This window comes from Pipistrellus hanaki (assembly GCF_964339955.1).
Source record: "Pipistrellus hanaki genome assembly, chromosome: 3".
Lineage (NCBI taxonomy): Eukaryota > Metazoa > Chordata > Mammalia > Chiroptera > Vespertilionidae > Pipistrellus > Pipistrellus hanaki.
The window spans coordinates 76,341,488-76,354,896 of NC_140505.1; positions in this window are offsets into that span (position 1 = coordinate 76,341,488).

The window sequence follows — 13,409 nt, forward strand, 5'->3', positions numbered from 1 at the left end:
CCACAGGCAAGGGAAAAGAAGGAAAAGATAAACAAATTGGACTACATCTAACTCATAAGCTTTTATACAGCAAAAGAAATCATCAACAAAATGAAAAGATACCACTGAATGAGAGAACATGTTTGCCAATGACACATTTGATAAGGGGTGAATTTCTAAAATATATTAAAAAGTTATATTACTCAACACCAGGAAGACAAACCAATTAAAAAATGGGCAAAGGACCTCAATAGATTCTCCAAAGTGGACATACAAATTGGCCCAGAGACATAGGAAAAAATGCTCAATGTCACTAATCATCAGAGAGATGCAAATCACAATGAGACATCACCTCACACCTGTCAGAATGGCTATCATCAATAAATCAAAAAACAACGAATGCTGGGGAGGATGTGGAGAAAAAGAGAACTCTAGTGCACTGCTGTTGGGAATGCAGACTGGTGCAGCCACTGTGGAAAGCAGTATGGAGTTTCCTCAAAAAATTAAAAATGGAACTGCCTTAAGACCCAGTGATCCCACTTCTAGGAATATATCTGAAGAAACCTGAAACAAAATTCAAAAAAATATATGCACCCCTATGTTCACTGCAGCATTATTTACAATAGCTAAGATCTGGAAGCAGCCTAAGTGCCCAACAATACATGAGTGGATAAAAAAGCTGTGGTACATTTACACAATGGAATACTATTTGTTCATCAGTTTATTTCGTTCATTAGAGTCCACATATAAGTAAGATCATATGGTATTTGTCTTTCTCTGCCTGGCTTGTTTCACTTAGCATAATAAGATCCATCCATGCTGCTTCAGAAGGTAAGGTTTTCTTTTATCTTTTAGAAACTGGTCATGGAAGCATGGAACAGACTGACAGCTGTCAGAGAGGAGAGGGGTTGGAGGCTGGATGAAAGAAGATGAAAGGGATTAAACAATAAATATATGTATAAAACACATAGACACAGACAACGGTGTTGTGTTAGCCGGAGGGAAAGATGTGGGGGCGGGGTAGGTGGAAGTGAGCCAACGTGGTAGGGAATGGGGACAGAAAGAGACTTTGTTGGGGGTAATGGGCCCAGGATGCAGGGTGCAGATGATGTTTTGTTGAGCCATATACTTGAAATCTGTATGGTTTTATGAACCGATGTCACTCAAATAAATTCAATTTTAAAAATTAGTAATGAAGAACAAGAAAATGGCAAAATGTAGATATATTGATAGACTTGAGTCAAAGAGAATTGTATGGGGTACCCAGAATAGGCAATTTCATAAAGACAATGTAGAATGGTGGTTACCAGAGGCTGAGGGAGTAGGTAATGGAACGTAACTGTTTAAGAAGCACAGGGTTTCCATTTGGGAAAATGGAAATGTTCTGGAGATGGATAGTGGTGATGTTGCACAACAATGTGGATGTACTTAACAACACAAAACTGTACAATTAAAAATGATAGAAATTCTTTCCTTGGCTGGTTTGGCTCAGTGGATAGAGTGTCAGCCTGCGGACCAAAGGGTCCTGGGTTCGATTCTGCTCAAGGGCACAGGGTTGTGGGCTTAATCCCCAGTAGGGGGGCTTGCAGAAGGCATCCATTCAATGATTCTCATCATTGATGTTTCTATCTTCCCTCCTCTCTGAAATCAATAAAAAATATTTTTAGAAGAAGAGGTTGTCTTCAGGCCCATAAAAGTCTTAACCTGGAAAATATTTAGTAGCAGCTGCTCACACCTCAGTAGTGCTTTACAATTTATAAAATAAAAAAATTAAAAAAAATTAAAAATATATTTTTAAATGGTTAAAATGCTCAATTATATTTGCTGTATATTTTATTACAATTTTTAAAAAGGGGTATAGGGAATTTGTTTCAAAGCTGGTTATTTGAATCATCTCCTAATGACCAGGGCAATTGCCACCTTTTTATGACACACCAGTTTTTAGTAAAATATTTTAAAAATAACATAAATGAAGGGAAGGGAGAAAATAAGGCTTTTAACGAGCATAATATGAAGAAAAGTCCAATTGTTTGCTAAGAGTCACAGTATGAGTAATTCAGGTGAACCATGGTCATTTCCTGGATTATTTAAGGAACAACTCAGTTCACCAGCTGGTCATTCAGCAATCTAATACAACTGCTTTGAGGTTTTGAGCCAATTATTATCCATTTATGGAAACTAAGATTTCAAAACTATTTTTTCAGTACCTAGAATAGGCAAATTCATTGAGACAAAAATAGAACAGAAGTTACCAGGAGCTGGAAAGGGGCAGGGAGGAGGAATTGGGAGTTACTGCTCAGCAGGTATGAAGTTTCTGTTTGACATCACAAGAAAATTCTGGAAATAATAGTGAAGGTTAATGCCACTGAATTATACTCCTTAAAACTATTACATTTTGTGTTTTGTATATTTTTCCAGATTACAAAATTAAAATTTTTTTAAAGGTAGACAATTTCAGCCACTTAAAATAACAATGGAATAAAGATACACTTGGGGTGTGAGGGGGTGGAATGAACCCTAAGGGGAAAGGCTAAGAAAGAATTGGTAGACACTGGGTGGGGGGCATGCATAGGGGGCTATTTCACAAAAAAGGTTGTTATCAACATGCGGCAGCTTTTAGCCAGTCTGCTCAGCAGATGTCTAGCCCCGATCTGTGGCCGAGAAGGTCCTATTCAGCCAGAAGTCTTCCAAGTGGCCCAGTCCTTCTCTCCCTGGCCTCCTGTCTCCTTCCTCCCCTTCCTCCTAACCTATTCAGAGCCCTAACCAGTCACTCCCTTTCTTTTACGCATATTGGCAACCGCCTACAGTGGATAAACAAAGTACACAGGATGGAGGGGGATTGTGAGGGGGAAGCACATTTCAGAGTAAGAAAACAAATAGCCGGTGAAACAGGAGACGACAATCTGACTTAGACATGCTCAGCTGTGGAAATACATGTCAGAGGAGTCAAGTGTTTCCAGATCTCAACAGGCCAGGGTTGGAGAGAGCAAACCACACCGTTTATTGTAGTGAGCTCACTCTCTTGGGTGGAGTCAAAGGCAAGGGAATGGACGGAGAGAAACAAGAAAGGGAGCTCAGGTCCCTTTCATTAAGTTGTCACTGAGAAAGCCAAGTCTGCAATAAAACACATTGGGTACGGTTTGATTCTGTGGGTTTGGGCAGGGAAGGAAAAGGGATAAAATTCCAGTCATGGCCTGACACCTCTCTGATTCTCACTGGAGCAGAGCTGCAAGATTGGACAAAACCAAGCACAGAGACCACAAAGCCACATGGCCACCCACCGCAAGCCTCCCCTGTGCTGCCAGGGATGAGCTTCTCGGGAAGTAGGGTGAAGAAGCAGGAGGGATACTGGTCCTGGGCAGGCCAACAGGCTGCCTCCGTCACACTCAGCCATCGAGAGATACAGAGGGACCCAGACCTTACCTTTCCATGAGCTCCTCACAGAGCCATGAATAAAGACAACGGCAACTAGAGCCTTCAGAAATCATTGGGTTTGCCCCAGCCACATGGTTCGGTTGGTTGGAGCATCATCCCCTACACTGAAAAGTTTGCCGGTTCAATTCCCAGTCAGGACATGCACGGGAATCAACCAACTGATGTTTCTCTCTCACATATGTTTCTGTTTCTCTTTCTCCTTTCCTCTCTCTCAAAAATCAATAAATGTCTCCTTGGATGAGGATTTTTTAAAAATTATTGTAGATGAGTTAAGGCCTTCTTTTCTTATATTAGTAGAGCTGCAGGATACACTGGTGCATTGTTTGTAACTTGAGCCTGGCCTTGGAGGAGACAGCAGTATTACATTCAACTCTTTCCAGTTGCATGGAGTGAAACTGTTGGATGTGCATTCAGGCAATATCATCCCTAACAGAGGACAACTTTGCCAATCAGACATCTCAGTGCCTGATGTCAGTGCCTTTGAAATGTCCACCACGCACAACACTGCAAAAAGCACTGTAGAGAAGGTGATCTGGAAAAAAAAAAAAAAAAAGCAAACAAATCATGCAGACACAAACCAAATGAGTACAATCATGGCATGTCATTTATAAAAAAGGATTAAATCACAAAAGAAACACCAAGGCACTGAGTGACCAGGGAAAGAGCGTTTAGATGGAATCAATCACGGGAGCTTCCTGGAGAACCAGGCTTGCCAATAAAATTGTGCCCATTTATTATCAAAACAGTAACACTAACATTAACCACAATTACTCTTAAAGAAACATACTTTTGTTTCTTCACAGCAAAGGAACAAACAACCCTCAGTCAAACCAATCATATTTCCTTCCTTCTACACTTTGTTCCTTTAACTGCCCAGCTGTTTATGACTTTTACTAGAGAATGATAATGAGTTGTGTTATAATAATAAAAAAAACCTTTGTCATAACATGTCCTACATATTGTCAAAATGATAAAGTAGCAGAAAATGAGCCCCGCCCCAGCCCGCTAGACACACACACACACACACACACACACACATACACACATACTCAAATTCTTTAAGTACAGTTTTGCATAAAAAATGATCACTCTCAGTTACCAAGCAACTATCATGATTAAATTCTCTCTCTTGATGTTTGCTTTGCATCACCTTTAAGTGGGGTGTTGGGCTGGATAATCCCCAAGATCCTTTTAGCCCTGAAGTCCCATGACTCTAGGAAGGAGATGGGACCATGGACTGTCAAACGAGAAACTCTGACAAAGAGCCGGGGCCAGGCAATCTGAACCCTCACCCGATGCCACCACTGCACAGATGTGAGAATCAACCCCCAGCAAAGGCACGTTATCCACTGTGGGCAATGAGAGTGCCAGGGAGTCAGGGCATGGGGTAGAGCCTGGGCGTGATTGAGGGTTGTTTTTTTTTTCAATTTTATGTGATATGCCATGCAAACACGACTTCAAGACAGCCCTGCCACTGTCCACTCCACCCCCGTCTGACCAGATGGTTGACCTTAAGGTCCTCCGATATGGAAATTCTGTAGCGTCGCCATCTGCGTGATAGTTTCTCAGCTGTGAACCTGGGGTAATAAAAAGATTGACCTATTCCCCCAGTTGTGGAATGTGGATTGACTAATTAAGCCCAGTACAATGTCTTGAAAAGCAGACAGTAGAACTCTCTGCCTAACTGTCAGAAGGAATTCACACTGTTCCTGCCCCAGCACTTGTCACTCGGCTCGGATTTTGTCCCACTTGGATAATTAGCTCTGGAGTCAAAGGGCAGTGAGAAGCGCATACCCAACATCCTACTCAGAGGGATTCCTGGGAATAAGCTTAGCGCTGCTGATGGCCAGCTGCTCTGAATCACTCACTACCTTTCTTCCCTTTGTTCTGAGTTCTGCCCCATGTGAGACGGGTGTGCCCGCGGGTGTGCCCATGTCCAGTGGACAATGCCTCCGGCCCCAGGCTTCTGTTTCAGGTGACAGGGGAGTCCTAAGGCTTCTACAGCGACCGGGGAAGGGTTACCTTCAAAGCGTCCTCTTCCTATTCCCTTACCTGTTTCCTAAGTTAGGCTCAGGTGTCACTTTGAATCTGGGAAGCCGGAGAGCCACAGAGCTCTCTGCACACAAAACCTCCCAGGGATGCTGTGATGGAAAAGCTGCTGTGGTTTCTGTGAAGACAGTTGCGTGCAAACGTCTGGGCTTTCTACAGATGGTTTACCGACCCATGCGTGTCGTTGCCAGTAAGCTCTTTGCGAAACCCTTTTAAAGCATATTAGATGTGACAGCTTTCCAGAAGCGAGGGTCCTGGGTTTAATGTGCTGGCATTCTGAAAGGCCAGCCACATTCCTGATCATCCACCAAGTTCCTTCCAAGCAATTTACCAAGAAGTTATTAAAAGACTGGACTTTCCTTTAAATCTGACACGCTAGAGATAAAAACTATAATGAAGAATAAGTGAATTGGATCAGTAAAACATGTATGTTATGTTATTTAAAATGGTAATTTAGCTTTTAATTTAGATAAAAGGAAAATAACATAGGTAATTAAATGAGGGCTTACATTGTTATCTGGTGTAGATGCCTGAGTCACAACTTGGAGTATAAACCTAACACAACTTGACATGTCCTCTCAATGAGTGAAGTACAAACTATAGAAAGCACTGAAGAGGCACTTGTTACAATTATTATGTGACTCCACCAAATCCTTTCAGTGTTCCACTACTGGTTCATTTAATGTTCATTTAATACCTAATATATGTCATCAGGAAGCTTCTGAAAATACCATGGTGACCATCCACAGTCTATGCCATGAAGGAGCTGACAATCTATTAAAAGCGGTTTCTGGCCCGGCTGGAGTGGCTCAGCTGGAGTGTCATCCTGGGCACTGGAAAGTTGTTGGTGTGACGCTCGGTCAGGGAGAGGATTTGATCTCGGTCAGGGCATGTACAGAGGGCAAGAGATCAATGTTTCTTATATAGATATTTCAATCTCTCTCTCTCTCTCTCTCTCTCTCTCTCTCCATGTCCTCAAGTGAGGACTTAAAAATAATAATAATAACATAAGATAAAAATAAATGCATTTTCTGTACACTAAGGTTGTTCATAAATATAAACCCTTTTTCTCTAAATTATTCAGAGCTCTGTAATAGATATAACTATGTCTTGAAACAATATGAAGATTTAAAACATAGGCAATATTATTATCGTCATTTAAAATATATTATTAGAGCCAAAACCAGTTTGGCTCAATGGATAGAGCGTCAGCTTGGGGACTGAAGGGTCCCGGGTTCGATTCTGGTCAAAGGGCATGTACCTTGGATGCGGGCATATCCCCAGTAGGGGGTGTGCAAGAGATAGCTGATCGATGACTCTCTCTCATCGATGTTTCTAACTCTCTATCTCTCTCCCTTCCTCTCTGTACAAAATCAATAAAATATATTTTTTAAAAATTAAAAAAATAATAAAATATATTATTAGAAAGGCAGAATCTTTAAGTAAATATAGAAAGTCAGAAACATTGCCTCCCTGTCCATTTTTTTCCTTTGGTCCCCATTGGGACTCACAGGGCATGGAAAGAACTCACCTTAATTAAAGAGATATCAAAGCTAATTGACTAGTTAGAAGACAAATTCATCATCATAGACTCAATCCCACTAATAAATATCATAAAGAAACAGAAAGAAGTCATGCTACTCACCCAGGATGGCTTGTCCAATGCCACACAACTAAAAATAATAGCCTGGGCACACTCGTATAGATTATGGAGGGAGTATAAATCAACACGGCCTCCTTGTACGATAATTTGGCAATATCCATGACACTTTATACATATAAATTTTAGCCCAGTAATTATACTTTTAGGAAGTTTTCCAACAAATATATGCATGGAAATTTGCAAAAACACTGTACTAGGCTATTCATTGATTCATAGTAGCAAAAAACTGGAAACTATCTAAATATCCATCAATAAAGATTTGTTAAATCAATTTTGGGATGGCCCGACAGTGAAATATCATGCAGTTATTTTAAAAGAATGAAATAAATCTAGATATAATGATCAAGTGAAAAAAAACACACAAAAATAAGGTAGAGATCATATTGAATGTGATATTATTTGACAGTTTTTAAATGGGATTTGAAGGAATTTGTAGAGAGCTTACTTAAATATCCCAAATAATAAAGAGGTAATATGCAAATTGGCTGTCACACACTCCCAAGATAGCTGCCTATGACTAGGCTGGCAGGGCGGTTAGTGAGGGACAACCAAATGACTGAACAGCAGGCTGTGTGGGGTGACCAGGCCGATGCAGGGGCCTGAGGGGAAACCAGGCTGGCGAGGGGGGGGGGAGGGGGGGCAGTTGGGAATGACCAGGCCAGCATGGGGGGCAACTGAGGGTGACCAGGCCAGTTGGGGGGGGGGCAGTAAGAGGTGACCAAGCCAGCAGGGGAGGGGGGGCACAGGATGGGGGGCGTGAAGGGGGCAGGGGGGGAAGTTAGCGGTGATCAGGCTGGAGAGGAGGGCAGTTAGGGGTAATCAGGCTGGTATGCAGAGGCAGTGAGGGGTGATCAAGCCAGAGGAGGTAGTTAGGGGCATCCAGTCAGGCAGGCAGGTGAGCAATTAGGAGCCAGTGGTCCAGGATTATAAGAGGGATGTCCAACTGCTAGTTTAGGCCGGATACCAGGCAGTCAGACATCCTCCCAAGGAATCCCAGATTGGAAAAGGTGCAGGCTGGGCTGAGGGGACCCCCTCCCATGCACAAATTTCATGCACCAGGCCTCTAGTATTATACATAAAGAAGTATACATATATGTGCATTATTAAAACATGCAATGCATACATGCTTGAATGTACAATGAATGGCTGTTTTGAATTTCAGGTCAGGGATGAAAAGACTGACTTTTCTCTGTATCCCTTTGGTATAGTAATGGTTAAAATGTTCTCCATATTTAAAAATAACTTTGTTGTTGTTGTTAATCTTCACCCAAGGATATTTTTTCCATTGATTTGCAGAGAAAGTGGAAGGGAGAAAGGGAGGCAGGAAGAGAAGGAGAGAAAGAAAGAGAGAGAGAGAGAGAGACATCGATCTGGGGATCGAACCTGCAACCCAAACATTAAACCTTCAGTCCTTCAGTGTACAGGAGGATGCTCTAGCCAGAGCTGTGCTCAGTGCTTCTAACGTGTTATTTTATCTCAACTCAAACCAGCGCTACCTAATAAGCATTACTGCTTTATCCGAAGGCCAGGATTTATCAGTTTCCAGAACCCATGTACTTGCAGGGTTGTGTAAAAAGTGAGAAAGAGCAGGTTAAGTATTTAGCAATGTCTGGCCCTCTGGAAATGCTTAGGAAATATTAGATATTATTACTACCGATATTTCCTCTCCGCCAGGAAACTCTCCAGCCATTAAAAACATGCACCAAATTGAACAGAAACAAGGCGGCTTTGTCCTGAAATCACATGGAAATCAGCAGGGATATAGTTATGAGTGATCCAGAGCCATAACTTGAGCTTGGACACGTACGTGGAAGCACCTCACAGCTCCTCAGCGGTGAAGAGAATGTCAGGGGAGGTCTCTCGGGAAAGCGCTGTACTCTTTCCCCCTGGGATATGAGGGTTTGGGCACTACTACTAACACGTGGCCAGGCAATTACAGGCTGGAGAGGGCAGCCACATTTTGCATTGTAAAGCTTAATCTGATCACCTCGAGGGTCAAGGATTTAGTTTTCATAATGGTCAGAGTCTATCTTGGGCTAGCATTTATGGACTGTATTTAAAGCCTTAGAGGTCTGGAATGTAATTTATCTTTGTTTTGTAGTATTCACGTGTGCATGCAGGAGCGAGCATGCATGCGTGTGTGTGTGTGTGTGTGTGTGTGTGTGTGTGTATGAGTGATATATATGGTTCATGTAAAAGCTGCTCCAAAGCTCAGCCCTGTGAGGTGCCCTTTCACCCTCGCTCCCGCTCACGTTTACCTGATGATTCCTTTGAGAAAACAGAAAGCCAACGGGCTTCAATTCTCTCACCTCTGCTACAATTCTTTGCAACTCCCAGGCCTTTGCTCCTTTGGTGAATTAGGGCAGCCTCCCACTGTTTACTTGTCTCCCCCACACAACTGAGAATTCCCTGAAGGCAGAAACTCTGGTGTCAATCATTGAATTCTCAGCATCTAGAAGAGTGTCTGGCATACAGTAGACACTCAATAAACACTGAGGTTTCCTTCCGCTACAACATGGCATGGCTCTATGAAATCCTAATCCTAATGTTGAGTGGAGTCCAACGCATGCAGCAGACCACACTGTCTGTCAGCTCTCTTCTTTTCTCTGCCCGCTGTGAGGCACCTTCATGAACAATCTACTGGAATTTCAGAAATATGCACAAAAGGAGATGATACTGATATCTGCCACATTTCCTCTTCTCTGGCAGTATAGAAAATGGTTTGGATGAGGAAGAAACTGCAAGCATTGACGTGAAGAGTCAGTGAGCTGCTGGTTTTAGCAGGCTGTGCCTGTCAATCACTCTCATCCATAATGAAGACTGGCCACCAGAGCCCCTGTCACCAAGGCCTCTGTACTCAGTTCCCTTCTTGGGGAGGCAAGTAGATGCGGTCACCAGCTGACAGTATCTGAAAACTTCAAGTGACATGAAAGTCATCCCAGACCTAGAAAGAGAAATGACTAAAAAGGATACTCGGGGCTTTGTTGTTTGTTTTCATGTGCATTAGTCAGGATTCTTGGATGTAAACAACACCAACAAACTCTGCCCATCCAAAGAAGAAGAAATTATTTCAGAAAAAGGAGACATGTGTAAAACTTTCAACAATAAAAAAAATTTTAAAAATAATTTATTTCAAGATTTCCAGGTACCACAGAATAAGTAGAATCCCAAAACTTGTTCCTCTACCACCAGCTCCACAAACCCCACTGCTAAGTATGACCTGCCTCTTAGGGACCCCACCACCATGGTGAAGTTTCACTTGTCCCCTTATCTTTGCACTGACCGCTCAAATAAGAAGCATCTGTTTGGCCAACCTGAGTCACGCCCCCCCCCATCGCCCCACCCCCCTCAGCCAAGCATCTGTCTCCATCCGGCTCCCAGAGTGGGAAGGAAGGTCCTAGCTCACTCATGGTGGGGCCCGAGGAGAAAGGAAGTTTGCCCGCGTGTTAGCCACAGAAAAATGTCAAGTGTCCTACATCACAGCTCAGCAGCACGGCGTCTGTGTGCTTTGCTGGTAGGTAGTTTATAGAGACGAGTAAACTCAGTCTCCGCAGGCACAGCCCAGGGCCCTAAGTGGGGCAGACTCATGATTAATGATCACAGGCTTGCTAGGAATTCTTGCTCTAAAGGTTGAAAGAATTACGAACCAAAATTAAATTTTAATCAGCTAGCAGTTTCCTGCTACTTTATCCGAGGCAATTTTAGAAGTTGCGGTTGAGCACTGCAGGCTCCCGGTCTGTTATAAGACCCTGCCGCCAGCTCCGATTAACCCAGGGAACTTTCAGCTCTTGATCAAGTTTCCACTCCCCCTCTGTTCTGCCAGAAGTCCTCTCGTCTCAAAAAAGCAAGATGGCTCCAGCCTTGTTCTCTCTCAACCAAGTGGTGACTCTGGAAGCCCAAGGACCTGGAATTCTTGAAATAAATTCTTTTTTTTTTTAATTCTTTATTGTTGAAAGTTTTACACATCTCTTTTTTCTGAAATAAATTCTTCTCTTCCAAGAGTTTGTTGGTGTTGTTTACATCCAAGAATCCTGACTAATGCACATGAAAAAACAAAACAAAAACAAACAAACAAAAAACAGTGTCCTTTTTAGTCTTTTCTCTTTCCAGATCTGGAATGACTTTCATGTCACTAGAAGTTTTCAGATACTGTCGGCTAGTGATCGCATCTACTACCACTTCAGACCATGGCCCAGCTCCGGGGAGAAAGGATTCTGGGATGAGCAGCTCAGCTTCTGTTGGCAGGCCGTGCAGAGGAAGGGGCAGGACTCATGCCTGGAAGGAAAACCTTTCTTGGTAAAGAATGGTGATCCTCAAGGCAACAAACAGGACTGAGACTGCAGAGGAGAGGCCTGGCTGCACAGGGCAAAAGCGCGATACAGGTGGGTAAAGTGGAGGTCACAGCAGGAGACTGCCTCATCCAAAAACACCCAAGCACCGCAACAGTAGAGCAATTTCGCTCCCAGCAATCTATTGCATGCATACTTACTGGCACACCAAAGCATTACTGGCATCCACAGAAACAAAAAACTAGAAATAACCACCCAAAATTAGCTCAATGTATTACTCTATAATCATACCATGAGGCATTACACACCTATTAAAAAAGAGGTGCCATTATTTGTGATAATACTGTCAATAAATTAAGTGAGCAGCTCAAGTGGCAGAACAGTGTGTACAGTATGATTTTGTTGGTTTTTAAAAAAGGAATGCACAGGAAGGCTTGTCCAGTAAAAAATACCGGAACAATAGCCTGGAAACTGTTGGAAATGGGAGTTGGGGAGGGGGGTAGGAAAAGGGAGATCTTTACTTTTCACTTTATATCCTTTTCCTGTTTGAATATTTACTGTGAGAATATAGTCTATTTATAATTCAACTAACTTAAAATATTATAAAAATGAAACATAGCTGAGAAAGGAGTAAAATTGGTCATTTACAAGCAGGGTCAAATAAATTATTTTCCCCTAATAAGGCAGCTCATCTGAGCCTGTGGAAACGCATGCTTTTCTCATTTTAGAAATCTTTTCTGCTTGCAGGCCCAAAAGGAAACCCATCTTCGATCTTTTCCTTAACCTCAGAGCCAGGTAAGCCTGTATTCCACTCAGGTGAGGACCTACCTTCTGCCTCCTGCCCAGGTGTGTGCTGGGCCTCACCCCACAGCCAGGCTCCATGTCACTGAGGTAGGGGTGCCCCCTCAATGCCACTACCCCCACCCCAAGAACAAGTCAATTGTTATTAAAAGCATGGGACTAGAGTTGGGCCTACTTGGTTTGTAGTCCTGTAATAATGATGGTAATGTTGGTGGTAATGCTTAAGAAGGTGCTAGAATCTAGTTTGGAAATTTAATTCTAGAGTAGAAAAAAGAATAACCAGACTTTACCAATGACCCGGGGGGGGGGGGGGGGGTGTCCTATCTCCTCTCAGTTACCAAAGGCAGCCCCAGAACGGTCTGTGTTAAAGCTTCAATGGCAAGAAGTGGGGAGAGCATTGGGGTGAGCTTAGCAAAGGGCCCCCACAGAGAAAAGGAGTCTCCCTAACTTCCCACGGACATAGAGGAACGTTACCCACACAAAACGTTGTAGAACCAGCCACGGTGCCTGCGAGGGAAGCACTGAGGCGCATTAGCCATCTGGCCTAGGGCCTCAGCTCCTCTTCACTAGCTCTCCCCACTGCCCCACGTCTTCCAGGTTGAAGTTTTACCTCTTCTCAGCTCTTCTACTCCACTCCGTTCAGCAGGTGGACAAGTAAAGGACTGAACCCCTCCCTTTTCGCCTTGCTGCCACCCCCACCCCCCAACACACACACACACACACACACACACACACACACACACACACACACGGCAATCTGTAAGATCCTTGTGATACATCACTCTACTGAAGGGAATTCCCAGTTCAGTCCCTTGGGACAAGAGTGGCTGGAGTTGGTCCTGGTTATCTGGTTACTTGGGGCAGCTGGGGAGCCAAAGCTGGGTGACCACCCAATCTGGCCTGGGCTGCAGAGGTATTGCTGGCCTGTTTCTCCCCCCCCCCCCCCCCCCCCCCCCCCCCCCCCCCCCCCGCCAACTACCAAGGCAAGAAAACCTGTTCCAGCTCCATTCTCAATCCCCCTTCTCCCCACCCCTGGGGAGATCTGGCCCTTTTTGCATCGTTTGAGCAAGATCCTGCAGTGGCCTTCCCTAGCGCAGGGGCCTTCCCCAGACCCCTAAAGGGAAGGTTCCTTTGGACTCCCCTTCCCTGCCCTGGTTCTACTTGTCTTTTGAGGACCCCCACCCACCCACCCC